Source organism: Hakea prostrata, chromosome 4 (assembly GCF_041222555.1).
Source record: "Hakea prostrata isolate BN-2017 chromosome 4, UWA_Hpros_2, whole genome shotgun sequence".
Classification (NCBI taxonomy): domain Eukaryota; kingdom Viridiplantae; phylum Streptophyta; class Magnoliopsida; order Proteales; family Proteaceae; genus Hakea; species Hakea prostrata.
Window position 1 is genome coordinate 19,126,264 of NC_142603.1, and position 24,237 is coordinate 19,150,500.

General features: G+C 36.9%; 2 long non-coding RNA genes and 1 other non-coding gene across 7 annotated transcripts in view; all 3 read left to right on the plus strand.

Moving 5' to 3' along the window:
• The first annotated feature begins 258 nt into the window (after window positions 1-258).
• On the plus strand, window positions 259-16,033 carry LOC149018347 (uncharacterized). 5 transcript variants are annotated; one of them, XR_016172930.1, is made up of 4 exons: window positions 259-603; window positions 913-1,173; window positions 11,661-15,803; window positions 15,935-16,033. It is a non-coding gene; the product is annotated as an uncharacterized LOC149018347 (long non-coding RNA). The 5 variants fall into 5 exon arrangements; XR_016172933.1 differs by having other exon boundaries at window positions 11,661-11,767; window positions 12,546-16,033; XR_016172932.1 differs by having other exon boundaries at window positions 265-603; window positions 11,661-13,816; window positions 13,925-16,033.
• Window positions 6,845-6,951, plus strand: LOC149018348 (small nucleolar RNA R71). The gene has a single exon (XR_016173257.1). It is a non-coding gene; the product is annotated as a small nucleolar RNA R71 (small nucleolar RNA).
• A 4,130-nt stretch (window positions 16,034-20,163) lies between the features above and the next one.
• The window catches only part of LOC149018349 (uncharacterized), a 38,378-nt gene continuing 34,304 nt past the window's right edge, over window positions 20,164-24,237 (plus strand). The window contains exons 1-4 of the long non-coding RNA XR_016172934.1: window positions 20,164-22,373; window positions 22,674-22,824; window positions 23,337-23,370; window positions 23,497-23,838. This is a non-coding gene — a long non-coding RNA (uncharacterized LOC149018349). The remainder of the gene's footprint in view (window positions 22,374-22,673; window positions 22,825-23,336; window positions 23,371-23,496; window positions 23,839-24,237) is intronic.

The window sequence follows — 24,237 nt, forward strand, 5'->3', positions numbered from 1 at the left end:
ATAAAATTGACTGTTAAAAAAAAAAAAATTCACCATGGAAACTGACCATATTTTTTCCAGAGAAACTGACATTATATATACTGAAATTAGTTTTTTTTTTTTTAAGGTTCAATATACTGAAATTTGTCATAGCAAAGGAGTCATTTTCATTCGATGTCCGCATCATATAGAATAAATTTGGTGAAGTAACACGATTTTATTACAAGCAAAAATTCTTAATTTTAATTTTATCTTTTATTCTTACAAATTTTTTTCTTTTAATGTTTTAGTCATTTTTCAAAATTTGAAAAGCTAACGGTAAAAAAGAATATGAATCGTCATTCAGAAAATTTGAATTAACGGTAAAGAAAGGGAATTAGTGGTGTTTTTGAAATTCATTGGGTTCTCCTAAACAGTAGCCGATTGAATTTCTCTTGAACTTCATTGTGTTCTCCTAAGCAAGAGCGGATTGTATGAGTCTACCTCTATAGATCAGGTTCTTCATCGTTCGTGTCCCTAATCGAGTTCTGCTGTTGGTTTCTTGTCACGGAAAATGATGATCAACATTGTTGTAGCTACCAATCTGATTAATTTGTAAGCAACCGCAAGAATTTGGATAATCAGGTACTTCTTATTCTTCTCAATTAAGAAGTTCGTTCAATTGTTTTTCCCACGGCTTGTTGAATTTGTTTGTTGGGATAAGAACCGGGGTTTTTCTTGTTCTCTTTTACCGGAAATTCAGAGACATTATCTCAGACCTTTGTCTTGATTGTTGTCTGAATTATTTTTTATCGGTACGATGCAGTCTCTACCGTGAGAAGTGAAGAAGTACCTGATTATCTTAAGCATGATTCAGATTTCTGACAGTTTTCCACTGGTAGTCCTTTGCTTCCTTAATTATCTTAAGTATGAACTTTTTTTCTTACATTTCAGAAGCAACATATGGCCATTAGAAAAGAGAAAGGACTAGAGATCCAATCACATGGAGAGATCATAAGTCGATGGATTTAATTTATGTGGTAATCGATATTACTCTACTGCACCTGTTCTTAGTAAGTAGAATGAAGATATTAAAACTTATTAACCTGTTCTTGATGCAGTTGATTTTTGAAACTACATGATTAGCTACTATACTTAATGTTATGCTCAGGAAAACTTCTCAAGAAATGGAACTGAATGGTGTGAAAATTGAATGTAAGATTACTTCGTTTTTATTTTTGAATAATATCATATCATGTTATTGGCATTTGGCGGTTTATCTCTTTAGTGAAATATTTTTCTGTTCTTAGACTGTCACCATGAAGCTAGTTATTTAGTCATTCAGTTATAGTTACTTTTTGTTATTGACGCATTGTTTGTGAATTTTAAAAGTAACCGCAAGCGCACAGTATCGTGTAGCTAACGGGTCGATCTCAGGGAGATATGCCACTTAGAATTTGAACTTCTTAATAGTAATGCGAGAGTGGAATGATTCAATTTTTTTGTTAACTAATTAACTAAACTAAACGATCCTAATCTATATATCTAATGCAATCGAATTGAAACGAACAATAAATTAAACACAATCAATGCATAAATAAAAGACAGGAAAATGCGATGCAACACCACCCGTCACGAAGCGGAGGCACCGAGGCTTGCTGCGGTTATGTGGTCCGAGACGAAAGTAAATAACGAAAGTAAATAACAAAGCAATAAACAAAGCAATAAAAGGAAAAGGAAATAACTAAAATGCGATGCAACACCACCCGTCACGAGACATGAAGGCTTGCTCCGGTTATGTGGTCCGAGATTATGAATGAATAGGCAAAAAAAAAAAAAAAAAAAAAAAAAAAAAAAAAAAAAAAAAAAAAAAAAAAAAAAAGGAAATAACTAAAATGCGATGCAACACCACCCGTCACCAGAAGCAGAGGCACGACTGTAGGCTTGCTCCGGTTATGTGGTCCGAGATTATGAATGAATAGGCAGAAAGTAAATAACAGAAAGTAAATAACAAAGCAATAAACAAAGCAATAAAAGGAAAAGGAAATAACTAAAATGCAGATGCAACACCACCCGTCACGGGCGAAGCGGGGACTGTAGGCTTGCTCCGGTTATGTGGTCCGAGATTATGAATGAATAGGCGAGAACAATAAATAATGCTGAAAGTAAATCCTAAATTAAGAATATAGAGGGGTAGATAGAAGCGGGAATGGAGGGAGGAGAGAAGATTAATAAAGAAGGTTACTTACTTGCGAATTGAACAAATGATTCGAATCTCAACCAACCCTAACAACCAGATCTAGATCTAGAATGATCTAAATCTGCAATTGCTAGACCCAGAGAAAAACGAATCTAAAAAAATTGAATCTTGAACTTGAAGCTTGAACTTGAATTGCATTACATAAAAAGATTAAACCTAAACATTGAATCTAGAAATTTAAATCTCACTAATGCAAGCAAAGAAAACTAGAGAAAACATAAATAAACTGAAGAGAGAAGAAAGAATGCTTCTACTAAGCTCTAAGACACGTTCTCCTTTGATGGAGTAGGCTCTCCTTTTATAGAGTTTACATGAGATATGAAGCACGGCTGAATTTGAATAAAACTCAGGGTTTCTATTTGACTCATCCAATTAGGGTTTTGACGTACTAATCGCGCCGACTTAGAGAGATCAGATGCATAATCCCACCGTTGGATTTGAGGTTTAAGTAGTCGTGAAGCTCTCCTCCAAAAATCAGCACGATCGGACATCGGATGACCGTTCGATGAAGGGTTTGATCGAAACTGGACAGAGGCATTCAAAAACGGGATTTTTGCTTCATCCTTATCTGAATATAATTCTTTTTCCTCTTTTTCTTTCTTTAATCAAATCCCAAATAGAAAATAAGATATTGAGGTATGCAAGGACTCTTTTCCATCTGGACTCTCTCAATAATATCTCTGTAGATTTGATTTAAAATCTCAGCCGTAGATCAAATTTGCCTTCTTTATCTCTTCAATATTTCGGAGTTGGCCCGTAATCACACATCTCTAGCCCATCATGCTCCAGATCAGGCCCATTTTCGCATTTGAGAATTTGAATGGACTTCTTGACGTGTGAAATAGCATGATTCAAGCCCAAAACTCCAAATATTTGCTTAAGTCTTGAAAAGTCCTAAAATCTGCAAAAACAACATAAAACCCAAGGTAACTCCATTCTAAGTGTATAAAATGCATGCTTTATGCCCTAAGATTTCACACATAAATGTGTTCATCAGATTCCCCCACACTTAGATTAAGCTTGTCCTCAAGCAAAAATTAAAGAAAAATACAAATGCAGGTAAGAAACTAGTGCAACAAAATAAATTCTAACTCACTTTCGTAGGAATCACGGTTACACTTAGCATGTGCAACAGGCCTTTAAACCAATAGGTTACCCCTAGAGGACGAGTTTTGTCTCGTGGATGTTTGCAGTGAATGTACATCCAAAATTCCAATTTTAGCTCAAAATAAAACATTGCAAATTCCAACTCTAACAATTGGTAAGTACTCATACAGGATCAATAGCTATGACAATTTTTCTCACAATTGATTTAAGATCCCCCACACTTGAACTTTATTACCCCATATTGATTCTTGAGACTTAGCATATATCTCAATCAAGGACTCACCTTATATCTTTCAAGTACACCTCTCCTTTAAGCAAAACCACTCATAAAGTAAGGGGACCAAGGACTAAGGTTTTGAAGTATTTTTGACCAAACAATTTTACCAAGGCATTGATGACACTTGTATTTATTTCTTTTTTTTTTTTTTCTTTTGAGTAGTGAACTCTACATTACTCCACTACGGTTGGCTTGAATGACATGGTGGAGCAGACACCAGAAACCCAAGTTACTTTGTAGCTTTGCTTTGCATATGCCCACATAGACAGTGATGCGAGAGTTCTTTTCAATAATCTCCTTCCTAAGAGTTTCGATCAAGTCACCTCGATTCCTGAGTCGGAGTGCCCTGTCTAGTTCCAAGGAATTCAACTTTTACTTTCTACTTTTTTTTTTCTTTTTTTTTCTCCCTCTCTTTTTCTTCTTTTGTCATGCCCTACACAAAATTGATCTCAACTTCTAGCCAAAGAAACAAGGACCCACAAAACTCATAGATGGTTCGACGCCTTAAGTTAAGGGCCTTTTATTTTTCTAAGGAAAGTCTCATCTCAACATATATACAAGTTACCTTCCTCTCAACAGGGTTTTTATGTGTTCATGATGGGTACCAAAATCACTCTCATTTCACACATCATAGCAATTGAAAGAATATGTATAATAACCAAAAGTCAAAGTTAAAATCTACAACGCAGCTATACCCCCCCACACTTAAGTAATGCAATGTCCTCAATGCATGTATGCTAAACAAAGAAGACAAATGAGGGGTATACCTTTCAGTCAAGATGTGCTTATCATGGGAAGCTTTAGTCTTATCTTCAATATCAATGTATGATGGGGAAGGCACTCCAAATAAGAAAAACCGTGAATCGAAAAATCATCTCTAAAGATCTCAAGAAAAACATTCACAATGTTAAAAAAAATTCTCATCATACGTTGAGGTTCTCTAGAAGGTTTTGCATCTTTCATAAGATGAATATGATATTGTTCAATGGAAGAGCTTAGACCTTTGATATGAGTGACAAACCAACCCAATGCTTCTCTATTATCATTCAACAGTGTGATCAACTCTTCTGCTTTGTCAGAAGTTAAATCAGAGACAACAATAACAGGAAGATGATTATCTTGTCTCAGGAAAGCATACTTTAAATTAGAAGGCAACTCTTTCAATTCTAGCTTGGGGGGTTCAATTATTGAGGGCTTGGGAATGGAGATGGAGATGGATAGAGGATTAATAGGCTCCAAAGGTGTGTGAAAATTTAAAACTTCGGAAAAGAAAGTTTCACTATCATCATCCAACATATCCATACATTCTTGAAATTTAGAATCAAAATCAATCTCAAAGTTGGTAATCACATCATTAGGAAAATCAAAAGATTCCTCAAGCATATTGATCTCTTCTTCTATTTGTGGTTGTTTCCCTATCCTGAACATATTAAACTCTACAGTTTGATTTCCAAAAGATAATCGTAAGAGGCCATTTCGACAATTGATTAATGCATTACTAGTAGCCAAAAATGGTCTTCCTAAAATTATTGGGATTTCATCCTTGATTGAAAAAGGTTTAGTATCTAGCACAATGAAATCAACTGGAAAAATAAATTCTCCCACTTTCAGTAAAACATCTTCAACCATCCCTTTAGGAATCTTAATTGACCTATCGCCAACCTGAAGAGTAGTTCTAGTTGCTTTCAATTCTCCCAATCCTAGTTGCTTATAAACATGGTAAGGCAAAAGATTCACACTTGCACCAAGATCAAGTAAAGCATGTTCAATGTGTGTATTGCCTATGACACAAGCTATGGTGGGGCTCCCTGGATCCTTATATTTGGCTACTAAAGGTTGAGTAATGATGGAACTAATGTTACCTGCCAAGAACGCCTTTTTGGGAATGCTAGTGATTCTTTTATGAGTGCATAAATCTTTCAACACTTTTGCATAGGCGGGGATCTGAGATATGACATCCAAAAGAGGGATATTCACTTCTACCTTTTTGAAGACATCAAAAATTTTCTCCATAGTTGCAGTCTTCTTCTTATTAACTAGACGACTAGGATAAGGGGCCTTAGGAACATAAAGACTCTCATTTGAAATTTGCTCTTTTCTCATAGTTTCTGATAGTGGTTCTCCAAACTTAGGTACTGCTAAAGCAACTGGCTCATCCTCAACTTCTATGGGTTTCTTAGACAAACCCTCATTAGGAGATACTTGAACATTCTCCTCATCACAGTGGTCACTAATCTCGCTCTTTTCATTAATATGTGACTCACCTGTTAAATACCCTTTCCCACTTCTCAATGCAGACACAGAATTAATTGAAGCTAAAGAAGAATGGGAGGATTCAACTTGGTTGACTTGATTTTGTGGTCTTTGTTGAATCTGAATCCTAGGATTTAACTCAGGTTGGCTAGGCATTTTACCTTTTTCTCGCTCAGATAAAGCACTTGCAAGAGTGGAAATTTGTTTTTCCATATTATGCATAGAAGTCATGAAGGTGCTTTGGAAAGTACTTCCATATTCTTCTCTAAGGAAGAGAGACGAGAAAACTCTGGATTGTTACCTCTGTTGAAACCAGGTGATGATTGATTTTGTGCAATGTGAGGCATATGAGGCACAATAGGTGGATTGATAGGTCTAGCTAAATTGGCATTCTGGAAATTTGGGGCTTGAGGGAGCTGGACATTTGGATAATGAGAAAATTGGGCATTTTGCTTTTGAGGGGCACCAAATTGATTTTGTGTGGAATAATTGTTTAATCCATTTTGGTTTTGCCCTTGAGACCATGAAAAGTTAGGATGATTCTTCCACCCAGGATTGTACGTGTTACTGTACGGGTTTGGAAACATTGCACGTTGACATTCTCATGTTGGTCTCCGGAATAGCTAGGACATTCCTCAATTACATGTGTAGGAGACCGACACCATGCACACATAGCAATAGATTTGTCAATAAAATGTGCTTGACTTGGTGGTGCAGCTTTAACTACCAAAGTCTCTAACTTTTTCAAAATGTTATCTATTTGTACTTCCTTATGAACTTGGCTATCAACAAAATATCCCCTACTAGTCCTTTCAGACTCTTGGGTTGACTCCCATTCTCTAGTTCTATCAGCTAGGTCTAAAAGAAAATTCCAAGCTTCGGAATCATCAGTGAATGATGTAAATCCTGTGGGGCACATTGATTCCAAAAGTTGCTTTGTTTGGTAATCGATACCCTCATAAATTATTTGGCATAAATGCCATAATTCTATACCATGGTGAGGGCATTCTTGGAGAAGGCTTTGAAACCTCTCCATTACCTTAGCAAAGGACTCACTGGGTTTCTGACGAAATTGAAGAATATCATTTCTTATTTTATTCGTCTTAGAGAAAGGAAAGAATTTTTTCAAGAAGAGGACAGTAAATTGTTCCCATGTGATAATGCTATCCCTAGGTAAGCTATAAAGCCACTTTTTAGCTTGGTCCTTTAATGCAAAGGTAATAAACCGTAGTCTTACGGCATCATCAGTAAGTTGTTGTACCTTCATAAGGACACAAACCTCCTCAAACTCTCTAAGGAACAAATATGCATCTTGATCAGGTAGCCCATGAAATTGGGGTAACATAGATAGATAATGAGATTTGAGCTCAAAATTATTACCCCTCACTTCAGGTAAACGTATACAAGAAGGTTGTGCAGATCGGGTAGGATAAAATCTATCCCTAAGACTCTTAGGTGGAGGTGGTGGAGGTAGACCTTCCATGGTCAAGGTAGACACTCGGACAATTCTATTTGTAGAATCACGAGTCCAGACACACATGCACTAACCACTTAATGCAATTAATGGCTTTTATGAAAGATTGAGATTTTTTTTTTTAAATAAAAAAATAAATAAAGTACTAAAGAATAAAAGAAAAGAAAATAACAAAAACAAAGGGAAAGTAATGAATTTCCCACCACAAAGATTGAAACAATGATTCCAAAGCTGTAAGGTTGCCGTATAGCTGAGCGCTTATAGGTTTGACAGCAAGGGAATCCGTATAGTCTTCGGAGCCACCTACAATCGAATCCTGGGGATTCTGCAGTAGAGTGGGGACTACTATACGTTTTTGTTTCTACTCAAGTTAAGAGTAATATCTTTGAATTTTTTTTTTTAAAATTTTTTTTTTTTTTTAAATCACTTCGATTTACCTAAGAATGAGAAAAACAAAGTGGACTAATACCTCCCCGGCAACGGCGCCAAAAACTTGTTTGTGAATTTTAAAAGTAACCGCAAGCGCACGGTATCGTGTAGCTAACGGGTCGATCTCAGGGAGATATGCCACTTAGAATTTGAACTTCTTAATAGTAATGCGAGAGTGGAATGATTCAATTTTTTTGTTAACTAATTAACTAAACTAAACGATCCTAATCTATATATCTAATGCAATCGAATTGAAACGAACAATAAATTAAACACAATCAATGCATAAATAAAAGACGGAAAATGCGGATGCAACACCACCCGTCACCGAGCGAGCACAAGATTAGAAGAATAGAGAAAAAAGAAAGAAATAACAAAGCAATAAACAAAGCAATAAAAGGAAAAGGAAAAACAAAAGCGAGCAACACCACCCGCACCGAAGCGGAGGCACGATCGTAGGCTTGCTCCGGTTATGTGGTCCGAGATTATGAATGAATGAACAGAAAGTAAATAACAAGCAATAAACAAAGCAATAAAAGGAAAAGGAAAAACAAATGCGAGCACACCCCGCAGAGGCGCTCCGGAGGGTCCGAGATTATGAATGAAAAGAAAGTAAAACAGAAAGTAAATAACAAAGCAATAAACAAAGCAATAAAAGGAAAAGGAAATAACTAAAATGCAGATGCAACACCACCCGTCACCAGAAGCAGAGGCACGACTGTAGGCTTGCTCCGGTTATGTGGTCCGAGATTATGAATGAAAGAAAGAAAGTAATAACAAGCAAACAAGCAAAAAGGAAAAGGAAAAACAAGCGATGCACCACCTGAAGGGCAACAATAAATAGATTATGAATGAAGGCAGAACAATAAATAATGCTGAAAGTAAATCCTAAATTAAGAATATAGAGGGGTAGATAGAAGCGGGAATGGAGGGAGGAGAGAAGATTAATAAAGAAGGTTACTTACTTGCGAATTGAACAAATGATTCGAATCTCAACCAACCCTAACAACCAGATCTAGATCTAGAATGATCTAAATCTGCAATTGCTAGACCCGAGAGAAAAACGAATCTAAAAAAATTGAATCTTGAACTTGAAGCTTGAACTTGAATTGCATTACATAAAAAGATTAAACCTAAACATTGAATCTAGAAATTTAAATCTCACTAATGCAAGCAAAGAAAACTAGAGAAAACATAAATAAACTGAAGAGAGAAGAAAGAATGCTTCTACTAAGCTCTAAGACACGTTCTCCTTTGATGGAGTAGGCTCTCCTTTTATAGAGTTTACATGAGATATGAAGCACGGCTGAATTTGAATAAAACTCAGGGTTTCTATTTGACTCATCCAATTAGGGTTTTGACGTACTAATCGCGCCGACTTAGAGAGATCAGATGCATAATCCCACCGTTGGATTTGAGGTTTAAGTAGTCGTGAAGCTCTCCTCCAAAAATCAGCACGATCGGACATCGGATGACCGTTCGATGAAGGGTTTGATCGAAACTGGACAGAGGCATTCAAAAACGGGTTTTTTGCTTCATCCTTATCTGAATATAATTATTTTTCCTCTTTTTCTTTCTTTAATCAAATCCCAAATAGAAAATAAGATATTGAGGTATGCAAGGACTCTTTTCCATCTGGACTCTCTCAATAATATCTCTGTAGATTTGATTTAAAATCTCAGCCGTAGATCAAATTTGCCTTCTTTATCTCTTCAATATTTCGGAGTTGGCCCGTAATCACACATCTCTAGCCCATCATGCTCCAGATCAGGCCCATTTTCGCATTTGAGAATTTGAATGGACTTCTTGACGTGTGAAATAGCATGATTCAAGCCCAAAACTCCAAATATTTGCTTAAGTCTTGAAAAGTCCTAAAATCTGCAAAAACAACATAAAACCCAAGGTAACTCCATTCTAAGTGTATAAAATGCATGTTTTATGCCCTAAGATTTCACACATAAATGTGTTCATACGCCAACAGGGGGGGGTTTGGGGGGGGGGTTTAAGGGGGGGGGGGGGGGCCGGGTGCGTGGGGGGGGGGAAAACGCCTGCAGGGAGGAAGGAAAGGGGGGGGGGGGGAGAGGGGGGAGAAAATATCAAAAAAAGAGAAAGAGGGGGGGGGGGAGGGGGGGGGGGGGGGGGGGGGGGGGTGGGGGGGGGGGGGGGGGGGGGGGGGGGGAGGGGGAAAGGGGGAGGGGAGGGAGGGAGGGAGGGGGGGGGGGGGGGGGGGGGGGGGAAAGAAAAAAAAAAAAAGATGTTGTTGGGGGGGGGGGGGGGAGGGGAGAGAGGTGGGTCTCTCCCCTCCGGGGGGGGGGGTGGGTGGGGGTGTGGGGGGGGGGGGGGTGGGGGGGGGGGGGGGGGGGGGGGTCTTTTACATTCAATATCATTTAAGTTTTTAGTTTTGGTTTCAAAGTTTATAGGTTTTTATAGCCGTTTTAAGTTATTGCATGTGCCTCATGTGATACTTTTCCTGTTTCCTCTTCTTTGTTCTTTTCCTTCACACTACAATTCTTTTCTTCTCTCCCTTTTGGTTGGAATTTTCTCATCATTTGGATCACATGTAGCTTTTCACTTCTTGAAGAACTGTTTGAATATCATGTCATTTCTATTTGAACAGTTAGGCGAATCAGGTTTCAATTTCTATCTGCTGCTATGATTTCTCTGTGGACTTCACTTCTGACTGATCAATCCTATTGATGTTATAGTTGGCAATTATAGGCTGGGTGATGCCCTTATTAGTCATTGAAGGTCTGATGTGTGTGAGACAACATACTTTGTGAGATTTTAAGACCTAATTGTTGAGTATATGATGCTCACATTGATAATTTTGATGAGTGTAGTGATCCTATGTTTGGAAATTGATTGATGACTACAAACAATATTAATTTTAGGTGGAAAGATTTTTGTTTTATATCGTGATATTAATGGTGGTGTAGAACTATCTTTTTGCTTAAACTTAGGGTTATATCTTGGATCCTAGAATACCATTATTGGTTTTGTTGCAAGGATAGGTTTTACTTCACTGGACACGACATTCCAATGCGTCAATCTTCTTTTTATGTTTTAAAAAAAGGGTCTCCTTGATGTTTTGATGGGACTATTGCTACATTATCCGTTGGAAGCATTGATGCTGGTGTTCTGTCAGTTGGGTTGAAATGGTTTTGCAGAATGAGATGTGGCACAAGACACTGGTTTGATTTCTCTTCCTCCATATTTATCTAGTACTTAATTTTTAGTAATTCTTTTGATCTCTTAGTATTGTTTCTTCAAATTTTATTTCCATTGTTGTTTCTACAGGAATTCATTGGTCTCCCTTACAAGAGAAGCCAGTATATAACAGTAAAAATGAGAAGACCCTATCTTATCTCTTTAGTTGTATTCCCATCCTTCCCCACTTTGTGAGAGTCCTGTATTTGCTAACAAAATATTTATAATCAATTCTTATTTTGGGCTTTAAAGTGTTAGGAATTAAAACATACTTTTTGCTCATGGTTGGTTGTGAGTTCTTACATGAGTTCAGTTCTTTTTCACATTGCATTATATCATCTCTTTGTTGGATAGGAGGACTAATTGTGTGATCTATGATACATAATGTTTATACAATTATGTGCAATGAAACAAACGCATGTTAGACGATTGAGTGCATGGTGCAAAGACTAATTGTGGTCTTGAAGACATTAAACTTGTATTTTTTTCCCCAAATTTTTAATGGATATTGTAGTTGAACACTTGGGACTACAATTTGTTAGTGACATAGAGTGCGTATATTGAGCTTGCTTCTTATTCCTCTTCATGATGGCTGCTTGTCCTAGGATATGATTTTGAGTGGATATATGTTGCACTGAATGAGTTAATGATTTATATGATGATTCTTCTTACTAACTTGTGGTTATGCTTTGCAGGAGCCCTTATTCATTACATTCCTTTTTCTGATGTTAGATCTAATGGTTTGATATGTGGTTTTCAGTCTGTATTCCAATAAGCATCAGAATACGATGATATTGGCAAGGTCAGACAAGTTATTGTTGTGAAATATCTGAGTAGGTTTACCTCAGTTTGTAAAGTCTTTTTCAGCTTTGAGACAGATTTGGGATCATGAAACACATATACAATGATGTCATGCTTTAAAGTTGTCATAGAAATTGAAGAATTGTGGTTTGCTTGAAATTTTGTTGGTGTACTTGTTTGGATCATTGTTACACTCATCTGTTGTATCATTTGCCTTTTTGTTCCATTAGGAATTTCGATGGGTTTTGATGTAATTGTTTTTTGAATGCTACACTGGATGCCTTCTCTTCTGCTACTGCTTCACCCCTATTAACCAAGAAAATCCCTTTAGCAATTGGCCCACCCTAGACTTTTTTCTCAGATTTGACATGTTCTTGCTGCCTAACGATTGGATTGTTGTATGAGCTACTGGTCTGTTTTTCTCTTCCTCATTTATTCATTTAAATCAAAATAATTATACCATAATTTTCACATGTAGTGGTTTCGAATATTTCTTATGTTATTGTATTATGGAGTCTGCCTTAGTGATATCTTGCAACCCCCCTACCCCCTTCCTATTCCTGTTCAAAAATAGAAATAAAAAGCTGGGCTTATATATGAGAAAGAATGAGTTTGATTTTCTTTGTTTCCTTAACTTTTTTTTCCTTCCTATCGTCATTTATAGACACCTTTCTCAGGCTAAAACAATGAAGCATGTTTCTGATTTCATACTTTGTTAACTCTAATTCGTCTCTAATAAATGTACTAATCAATCAGGAATTTATTCACATGAATCACAGGAATTTAAAGTTTTATAAATTTTTTACAAGCTCGAGTAAGAGAATTGAACAGGTTTGGTCAGCCTAGGCATAAGATAACCATGATGCTGGTTAGAATTCCCAATGTTGCTAAGTCAGCTCTTGCCAACTCTCTGCATCCTGTTGGGCCGAATAGTGCTGCAGGTAAACTACTACATTTAATATTCTTTATATAACCATGCAAAGTTCTGAATTTGGGAATGTCTCCTTTCGTGGATTATTGTTCTTTAGCTGCATTATTTCCTTAGTTTTCCCCCCAGATTATACATATTTTATTGCTTAGATTCAAAATATAGATGAATTTTGAGATGGATTTAAAATTTAACTTTGCTCTAGACTCAATAATGTTAGTGCCTACATACACGTAATGTTCCCATAGAATACAGATTTTGAGTTTGGTCTATGTTTCTGTGTGCCTCCTAGAGCCAAGGGTTTGTTCCTATATACCCACAATCAATGTTGGCTATCTTAGGAAAATGCAACATTTCAATTGTGAGTTGTGACTGGCTCTACTTACTAGAAAATCAAAGGAGCATCATTAAGCCTCATCAGACCCATCATGATCAAAGACATCTTCTGCTAAAAAGTGATGAGCTTATGAGATGCCACCTAAGCAACTGGGATGGAAAAATTATTGATATCCAAGACAAAACTAAGGAGGTACTTTCTATTTGAAGATATAATACACTTCCTTCCTTTATTCTAGTTCTACTAATTTTGTACTAACTTCTTGATTCACTTACTAACTGTTTACTTTTGGATTTAATAAATGATTTAAGTTGTTGGACTTAATTTGGAAAAGCATCTACTTTATGTTTTACCAATCTTTTTACTGCCTCCTTGCTAGAATGGTATGGAGGATATAGACCCATCTATTCTTCACCTACCCCTTCTCCCTTTGGAGAGAATCCCTTGCCTATGTTTGGCCCCACTCCTGATGTTCTTATGGATTTGCTTAGGGCTGGTTTTTGATCTTGAGATCCTTTCCTAGACTCTATTATGGTGATCTTGTTAGTAAGTTGGCTCTTGGATGCATTATTGTGGGAAGAAAATCTTAAGAGATGGACCTCAAAATCTAGGTTCTTGGACTCAATTTGGAAAGCCATCTACTTCTCTCATGGAGGTCTAGTTGCCCCTATCCACCTGTTTAGACATCCCATGGAAAGGCTTATTGTTGTTACCTGGAACATAGCCTCCTGTTTTCAGCCTAGAAGCTAAGGGCTGACCATCCAAGAGCACTTCAAGAACTCAGGGTAACTTCATTACTCCACTCATGATCCAGATTTCTGACAGTTTGCCCACTGTTATTCCTTTGCTTCCTTAATTATCTTAAATATGAACTTTTTTTTCTTACATTTCAGGAGCAACATTTGGCCATTATAAAAGAGAAAGGACTAGAGATCCAATCACATGGAGAGATCATAAGTCGATGGATTTAATTTATGTGGTAATCGATATTACTCTACTGCACCTGTTCTTAGTAAGTAGAATGAAGATATTAAAACTTATTAACATGTTCTTGATGCAGTTGATTTTTGAAACTACATGATTAGCTACTATACTTAATGTTATGCTTAGGAGAACTTCTCAAGAAATGGAACTCAAAGGTGTGAAAATTGAATGTAAGATTACTTCGTTTGGATTTTTGAATAATATTAGGTTTCTGTTATTGGCATTTGGCGGTTTATCTCTTTAGTATATATTTTTCTGTTCTTAGACTTTAACCATGAAGCTAGTTATTTAGTCATTCACATATAGTTACTTTTTGTTATTGACGCATCAACATATGCTGGAGGCTTTTGGTTAGGGACTTTATAGGCTGGTGAGGTTATTTGCCAATAGCTCTTTGTAGTGAATCAAATGCCTTCTCTGAAAAGAGTTTATGATATGTAGGAATTATAGTGAGCTTACATCATCTATCTTGAAGAAAGATAGTTTGGCATTATGATTTTGGGTTTGGTCAGTCTTATAGTGACTTCCTTTAGTGGTGTATTCTTTGCTGAGATGGTTAATCCTGAAATAACTTCAGGGCTTCATAGCGATAGAAAATGATAAACAAGGAAGCTATCATTACAGAGTTTGGAAAAAAAAAAATTCTTAGGTTTGTATCAATTGATGCCGGAGGAAAGAAATCATTGTGGACAAACCTGGCAAAATATGGCAGCCTTTCAGCCTTGAGAGTCTGAGACTGAGGTGGGATGAGGGAGAATTTATGTGCCCTGTTGCTGATACAACCAGGAAATCTGTGTAAGTTGGCAAATGCAACTCAATTGAATCGGGCTGCAGATTATTGTGTTAGGCTTCAGCATAAATAACGTAGATGGTTATAATTACATTTTTGAGATTTTGGTTCATCTTCTCTCAGTTTTTCTCCATCCTTCTTTACTTTCTTTCTATTGTATTTCAATATGAATATGGGTTAGACATTAAAAATGTGCAGAAAAGAAGGCCTAGCACTCTCATAATGTTTTGTTTATAGCATTGAATTCCTTAAAGGAAAGGCAAAAAGGTATTCAGTGCTTTCAAACTGCATGAACCAGAGTTCTGAAGTTCTACAAATTTTTCTCCCCATAAGTTAGGCATATAGTGTGCTTGAGTTTCCTAAAGGTACACCTTTCTTTGTTTAGTATGGACAATAATCCAAATTACTTTAAAATTTGTTTAACCAAGGATTATTTTACAAGTTATTTCTTCCTCTCTTTCTTGACAGTTAACTTTATATCTTGATATTGTCTTTCCAGTTTATTGAACTCCTATAAGTCGGTGACTGATGAGGTAGATGTTTCTCATTACTAGGATTATTTTCTATTATTTGCAATGCTTTGTTACTTCAGCTGCTCTCTTTATGTTTATTCCCAAACGAAAAATTTGGACTTATCTGCTGGTTATTGGGTACCTTAGCACAAACATGCAGGAACTGCAGAAAGATACGGAGAAAAAGCCCAGTAGATTTTTCAAGATTAGTATTACTGAAAAGGGGAATATATTTTTTGACTTTTCTTTTATGCATTTTTCCACGTGTTGGTGGAGATGTATTCGCATTTTAATTTTGTCTTTTTGTCCAGTGTGGGCATTGAGGTAAAAATGATGAATTGAATCCAACCTGTATGTTATCTCCCTCAGGTGGATACAAGGAGTTTCTGGACTTTGACATATAGTTTGGATTTCTACTGGAGAAGTTGTATATGCATTTGATGGAATCAATTTGGGCAGCTATGTAACGGTTCTGATCAAGCTGAGGTAAATTCTTAGACATGCAGAAGTGGTACTTGTTTTCCTTTAAATGAGGGGTTAAATATTAACATCCACTCATTTTCTACTTTGTTCTTTATTGATATTTGAACTCTCTTCAAATTGGTATATACATGTAGGTGACATTCTACTAGGTTGCCCTTGCAGTGGACCATCTAATGGATCATATTTGCCATATTCCCATGTGGTTTCCATGTCAAGGCGACAAGACACACCTAATAAAGAACACCTTGTCTGCCAGGTATCACCTAATCAATGCCAAATAACTAGCTACTGATGGATGGTTGGTCTCATTTCTTATTCATCACCTAGGGTACTCCTTGTAGCCAGAGTACTGATTCTCTTGCTTTGTGCATCCTATGGATATTATATAGGAACTTTTTAGCTGCAATGACAAGTAATTTAATCATCGGACTTTCTATTAATTGCATCCATCTAAGAAATCTACAAATCCTAAGACTATTAGTTTAGTAGTTTCTACCTGTGCTCTTAAAGACTAGGTACATTTTTTTGTTAGTAATTTGTGTGATTGGGCAAGCAATGTGAACCCGATTTTAGGGTTAAGGTTCCTAGTAGGGTTTCCCTAAAATTGAGGGTTCACCTAAATTCTTCCAGCAAATAAGCCTAAAATATTATGGGATGTTTGTGGACCTCTAAAGAAGTTGTGGGGTGGTCTGATATAGATGTGAATTGTAGGGAAGGGAAATTGGTATCTCCTGGGTTGATAGGGAAAAGTTAGGGTTTTACCAAATTCCTCTAGGATCATCCAAAGGGATAAAATTGATCCTAGGATTCGTAGGGAGAAGAGAATGGGATAATTTGATTTGTTTTTTTGGTAAGGTTTAGGGAAGAGTCTAGGAATATTGGAAATGGTTTGGATTAAAAATTGGTGGTTTCTTGGATGAATCTTGGGCAATCTTTTTAAAACTTCTCTTCTTCCTTTCTTTTCTTTTCTTTTTTTATTTTTATTTTCTGTTTTCAGATCTGCCACAAGCCAGTAAAGGGGGTGGGAGAGTGTGATAGAGAGAAAGGGATAGGTGAGCTGCTGGGTAGGGGAGAAGTGGGGGAGGGGCTGGGAAGTGCTGCAGGGGGTAGGGGGAGGGGTTCTAGGGTGCTGTTTGGGGTTGAGGAGAGGGGAATAAGGGGCTGAGATGGAGGGGGGTGGGGTTTCCAAGGTTCACCAGTGAGGAAACTGCGATGGGGCTGGGGGTGTTGGTACTTACTTGTTTTACTACAAGAGAAGGAGAAGGCTTGCATATTTGTTCTAGGGTGATGTTGGGGGTTCAGGAGAGGGGAATAGGGGCTGTAATGAAGGGTGGTGGAGTTTCCTAGGTGAGTATGAGAGAGAAGGGGAGGGGTTCTAGGGTGCTGTTTGGGGTTCAGGAGACGCGAATAAGGGGCTGAGATGGAGGGGGTGGGGATTCCACGGTGCACAAGAGAGGAAACTGCGATGGGGCTGGGGGGTGTTGGTACTTACTTGTTTTACTACAAGAGAAGGAGAAGGCTTGCAGATTTGTTCTAGGGTGATGTTGGGGGTTCAGGAGAGGGGAATAGGGGCTGTAATGAAGGGTGGTGGAGTTTCCTAGGTGAGTACGAGAGAGAAGGGGAGGGGTTCTAGGGTGCTGTTTGGGGTTCAGGAGAGGCGAATAAGGGGCTGAGACGGAGGGGGTGGGGTTTCCACGGTGCACAAGAGAGGAAACTGTGATGGGGCTGGAGGTGGGGGAAGGGGCTGGGGGTGTTGGTACTTACTTGTTTTGCTACAAGAGAAGGATAAGGCTTGCAGATTTGTTCTAGCGTGATGGTGGGGGTTAAGGAGAGGGAATAGGGGCTGTAATGAAGGGTGGTGGTGTTTCCTAGGTGAGCACGAGTGAAAAGGGGAGGGGAGGGACTGCAATGGGGCTGGAGGTGGGGGAAGGTGCTGTGGGTATTGGTACTTGTTTTATTACTGGAGAAGCAGAAGACGTGCAGATTTGTTGAAGAAGGCCACTGTAACTTGAATCAAAACTCTCAAATCAGCCGTGGCGCTCCCAAAGAGAACCAAGACCTATTTTCCACAAACAATATTCATTCTTATTCAATGCAACTAAGTTTTACAAAGATAGAATGGCTTACTTATATAGCCTTACATCAAAAGAAAGAACTTAAAAAACCAATTGGGATACTCCATTTGGATTCAACCAATACTTTAAAACCAACTGAACTAGGGTTTCCTTTTTAAGTTAGGACACCCTTCTACAACTAAATATCAATCTCTAAATTACTGTTCTAGATGTAAAGGACTTAATTAACTATAAGAGTCGTATTGAAACACTCCTTAGGACTCGAAAACCAACCACTAGTTCAAACGAAGACTTTAAAATGAAACAGGACTCTGAAAATTAAAACTAAATTTCGGAAGTTAATATTCAGTAGCTAATTAGCTCTAAAAATTCACCAAAATTCCACTTTTTGGGATTTGGCCAGCCTTAGCTGTGCCACCTTGGAGGGCATTGGAGTCCACAACAGGTTTCAGCCTGGGGCTGACTGTTCTACTACTCCTACTGAGGTTACAAGAGATCTTTTTTCTTGGGTTCCTTTTCTTCTAGCATAGGCTCTTTAAATTACCTCTAGGACCATTCTTTCTTCTTCTTTTTTTCCTTCTCATTTTTTTTTTTTTTTAAAAATTTTTTTTTTTAAAATTTTTAATTTTCAAGACTTTTGAATGCCCCAAGTTCAGAAATTTCTTATGGAGCTCACTATAGTGCTGTAATTGCAGGTGTGTCATCTAACTATTTGGCATGGGCATTATTCCTAGTACAGATTTTGATATTTGCTGTACACAACCGTAAAGCATTGGAAGTACTTTGGATTTACTGTTAAACCTATGTGAATCTAGTTTCTCCCACTCAATACGGAGACAAATCTTCCACTAACATAATAGCACAGGGTTGCCCGGCGGGTTGGGTGGTTAAAGTTTTTACTTCTTACATAAATTGTTTACTTCTACTCAGTTTTTGCCTCTGTCCCTAACAAAATCAGTGGGATGGAACCAAAATTTATTATGGACTAATCTGATTTCTTATTAGTTTTACTCTTTTCCTTTTGGTTTCCTTAGTTCCCAAGTGTGTTTATTTTGCTAAAACAGTTCGTTGGATGAGTTTACTTCTTAAAGTGGTTTCGTCAAGTGGGTGGATATACTCTCATCTCGGACATGGTTATGAACATTTTGCGGTATTTTACCTAAGGTTAAATGAGGGTTCTTTCTAGAGTATTGTTAAACTTGAATCATATGTGATTCTTCAATCTTGTTTATTTCAATCCTGATTGGCTGTCATATTTTGCATTGTGACATGTTATTTTTTTGTCTGTATGGGGCCCAATTTTTTAATTTATGAAGTTTAGTGATTTCATATTTATGCGCAAAGTTTTGGTTGAGCGGATTGACTGGTGCATGGTTAGTGAGTCTAACTAAGGCAGTCTTTTCTGGAGGACATAAAAAGTCATCCTTGTTTCTACATTTTTAATTAGACTTAGGTGGGGAATACGATTTGGAATTGGAAAAATGATCTTAAAGCTTGTGTTGATCCAGTGACTCTATTTCCTGTTGGTGTTTGTGTTTGGAATCCTGACTATCCTGCAAGGAAATGGTAGGAAAGGTAGAGGTGTAATGCCTTAGAGTTCAACAAAGGGTTTTCTTCTAAATTTTGAAAGGATGTTCCCTTTTTTTTGTTAACCTACAAATTAGTTATGGTTGTCTTTCTAAAGCTATGTTATTTGGACTTTTACTGTTTGTAGTATTAAATCCACTACTTCTTGAAGAACATATGGAATTGGGAACATTCATTCTTCTACCATGGTCAGTGAAGGTATTCCCACCCAAGTGGATATGCCTATCCCGATTGATGAGCACACGGCACATCCCGAAGTCAAATGGGATAGGCTGATTGAAAAGGAAAAGGATGCAATGATGAATACACCGGAGGGTCAGATGAAGGAATTGAAAATGAAAAACAGAATCTGATTTTATGTATTCTGGCTTATTACTGAAGAATGAGTTACTTTTACTCTCACTTCTACTTTTTGTGTTTCACGACTTTTTGTTTTGTAAATGGTTCTGATGTGGAATATACCTTCAGTTTGATGTTTGTTTACATTTATTCAGTATCATTTAAGTTTTTAGTTTTGGTTTCAAAGTTTATAGGTTTTTTTAGCCGTTTTAAGTTATGCGCTCTTGTCTTTTCCTGTTTCCTCTTCTTTTTTCCCTCCTCCCTCCTTCTTTTCTCTCCTCCCCCCTTTTATTTGTTGTCTTTTCCCCTCTCCTCCTTTTTTTTTTTTTTTTTTTTTCTCTCCCCTTGAAATTTTGTTGGTGTACTTGTTTGGATCATTGTTACACTCATCTGTTGTATCATTTGCCTTTTTGTTCCATTAGGAATTTGGATGGGCTTTGATGTAATTGTTTTTTGAATGCTACAAAGGATGTCTTCTCTTCTGCTACTGCTTCACCCCAATTAACCAAGAAAATCCCTTAGTAATTGGCCCACCCTAGACTTTTTTCTCAGATTTGGCATGTTCTTGCTGCCTAACGATTAGATTATTGCATGAGCTACTGGTCTGTTTTGTTTTCCTCATTTATTCATTTAAATCAAAATAATTATACCTTAATTTTCACATGTAGTGGTTTTGAATATTTCTTATTTATTGTATTATGGCGTCTGCCTTAGTGATATCTTGCAAACTCCCACCCCCTTCCTATTCCCTTTCAAAAATAGAAAGAAAAAGCTGGGCTTATATATGAGAAAGAATGAGTTTGATTTTCTTTGTTTCCTTACTTTTCCTTCCTTTCTATCGTCATTTATAGACACCTTTCTCAGGCTAAAACAATGAAGCATGTTTCTGATTTCATACTTTGTTAACTCTAATTCGTCTCTAGTAAATGTACTAATCAATCAGGAATTTATTCACTTGAATCACAGGATTTTAAAGTTCTCTAAATTTTTTACAAGCTCGAGTAAGAGAATTGAACAGGTTTGGTCAGCCTAGGCATAAGATAACCATGATGCTGGTTAGAATTCCCAATGTTGCTAAGTCGGCTCTTGCCAACTCTCTCCATCCTGTTGGGCCGAATAGTGCTGCAGGTAAACTACTACTTTTAATATTCTTTATTTAACCATGCAAAGTTCTGAATTTGGGAATGTCTCCTTTCATGGATTATTGTTCTTTGGCTGCATTATTTCCTTGGTTTCCCCCCCAGATTATACATATTTTATTACTTAGATTCAAAATATAGATGAATTTTGAGATGGATTTAAAATATAACTTTGCTCTAGACTCAATAATGTTAGTGCCTACATACACGTAATGTTCCCATAGAATACAGATTTTTGAGTTTGGTCAATGGTTCCTAATGCCTCCTAGAGCCAAGGGTTTGTTCCTAGATACCCACAATCAATGTTGGCTATCTTAGGAAAATGCAACATTTCAATTGTGAGTTGTGACTGGCTCTACTTACAAGAAAATCAAAGGAGCATCATTTAGCATCATCAGATCCATCATGATCAAAGACATCTTCTGCTAAAAAGTGAGGAGCTTATGAGATACCACCTAAGCAACTGGGATGGAAAAATTATTGATATCCAAGACAAAACTGAAGAGGTACTTTCTATTTGAAGATATAATTACTCTTCCTTCCTTTATTCTAGTTCTACTTATTTTGTACCGACTTCTTGATTCACCTTCTAACTGTTTACTTTTGGATCTAATAAATGATTTAAGTTGTTGGACTTAATTTGGAAAAGCATCTACTTTATGTTTTACCATTCTTTTTACTGCCTCCTTGCTAGAATGGTATGGAGGATATAGACCCATCTATTCTTCACCTATCCCCTTCTTCTCCCTTTGGAGAGAATCCCTTACCTATGTTTGGCCCCACTCCTGATGCTCTTATGGATTTGCTCAGGACTGGTTTTGGATCTTGAGATCCTTTCTTAGACTCTGTAATGGTGATCTTGTTAGTAAGTTGGCTCTTGGATGCAATTGTGGGAACAAAATCTTAAGAGATGGACCTCAAATTCTAGGTCCTTGTTCTCAATTTGGAGAGCCATCTACTTGTCTCATGGAGCTCTAGTTGACCCTATCCACCTATTTAGACATCCCATGGAAAGGCTTATTGTTGTTACCTGTAACATAGCCTCCTGTTTTCAGCCTAGAAGCTAAGGGCTGCCCCCTCTTTCTTCCTCCATCTTTTTTTCTCCTCTTTTACCCTTTGGGGTTATTGGTAATGATAGTTCATTCATCCAAAAAATAGAGCTTTATATCATTTGGTCCCTATTACAAACAGAATTATAATTTAAATAGAATGTATTCTTGTAGTGGTTTCATTTGAATTAAATATGCTATGAAAACACGCTTGGTTTCCTAATGAAAACTGGAGACCATAACCCCTAGTACAAATTCTATGATGAGGAGATAGTTGATTAAATAATTGCAATCGTTAATTCTTGTTAGGAGACTTTCTCCAATCCATCAATTATGGCTATCAAGTATTTCCATGACCATCCAAGAGCACTTCAAGAAATCCAGGTAACTTCATTACTCCACTCATGATCCAGATTTCTTACAGTTTTCCCACTGTTATTCCTTTGCTTCATTAGTTATCTTAAATATGATATCTGGGAATTATGGTGAGCTTATATCATCTATCTTGAAGAAAGATAGTTTGGCATTATGATTCTGGGTTTGGTCAGTTTTATAGTGACTTCCTATAGTGGTGTATTATTTGCTGAGATGGTTAAGCCTGAAATAACTTCAGGGCTTCATAGTGATAGCAAATGATAAACAAGGAAGCTATCATTAAAGATTTTGGAAATTTTTTTTTCTTAGGTTTGTATCGATTGATGCCTGAGGAAAGAAATCATTGTGGGCAAACCTGGCAAAATATGGCAGCCTTTCAGTAGAGCCTTGAGAGTCTGAGACTGAGGTGGGCTGAGGGAGGATTCATGTGCCTTGTTGCTGATAAAACCAGGAAATCTGTGTAAGTTGGCAAATGCAACTCAATTGAATCGGGCTGCATATTATTTTGTTAGGCTTCAGCATAAACAACGTAAATGGTTAAAATTACATTTTTGAGATTTTGGTTTATCTTCTTTCAGTTTTTCTCCATCCTTCTTTACTTTCTTTCTATTGTATTTCAATATGAATATGGGTTAGACATTAAAAATGTGCAGAAAAGAATGCCTCAGAAGAAAGCACTCTCATAATGTTTTGTTTTATAGCATTGAATTCCATAAAGGAAAGGCAAAAAGGTGCTCAGTGCTTTCAAACTCCATGAACCATAGTTCTGAAGTTCTACAAAATTTTCTTCCCATAAGTTAGGCATATGGTTTGCTTGGGTTTCCTAAAGGTATACCTTTCTTTGTTTAGTATGGACACTAAATCCAAATTACTTTAAAATTTGTTTAACCTAGGATTATTTTACAAGTTCTTTCTTTCTTTCTTTCTTTCTTTCTTGACAGTTAACTTTATATCTTGATATTGTGTATCCAGTTTATTGAACTCCTATAAGCCGGTGACTGATGAGGTACAAGTTTCTCATTACTAGGATTATTTTGTATTATTTGCAATGCTTTGCTACTTCAGCTGCTCTCTTTATGTTTATTCCCAACCAAAAATTTTTGACTTATCTGCTGGTTATTGGCTACCTTAGCACAAACATGCAGGAACTGTAGAAAGATATGGAGAAAAAGCCCAGTAGATTTTTCAAGATTAGGTTTACTGAAAAAGGGAATTTGGTTTTTGACTTTTCTGTTATGGCATTTTTCCACCTGTTGGTGAACATGTATTCACTTTTTAATTTTGTCTTTTTGTCCTGTGTGGGCATTGAGGTACAGATGATGAATTGAATCCAAGCTGTATGTTATCTGCTTCAGGTGGATACAAGGAGTTTCTGCAGGACTTTGACAAATAGTTTGGATTTCTACTGAAGAAGTGTGTATGCATTTGGCAGAATCAATTTGGGCAGCTGTGTAATGGTGCTGATCAAGCTGAGGTAAATTCTTAGACATGCAGAAGTGCCAATTTTTTTCCATTTATATCAACTCAACAGAAAATAAAAGAACTCTTTGTTGCTAGCTAAAAGAATATGCTATCTCAGGCATGGCAGAACTGTGTTGTACAAGTAAGGCCTTGGTGATTGGTTGTGTTTTGCTCATGGGAGTAAAGCATCTATGGGCATAACCAAATAATATTTCCTGTTTTATGTAAAAGTTGATATAACAATCATATTTTCGCAATGTACTGATACCAAAGTTCAAAAGAATATATGGACTTACGGTTACAAAGGCATATCTATTACCTGATTTATTAACTAAGTAAGAAATCTAGAATTCATTTTTTGGGAAAAAGGAACTTTATATTTCGTTCTCCAAGAGTTACAATTTGTTTGGTT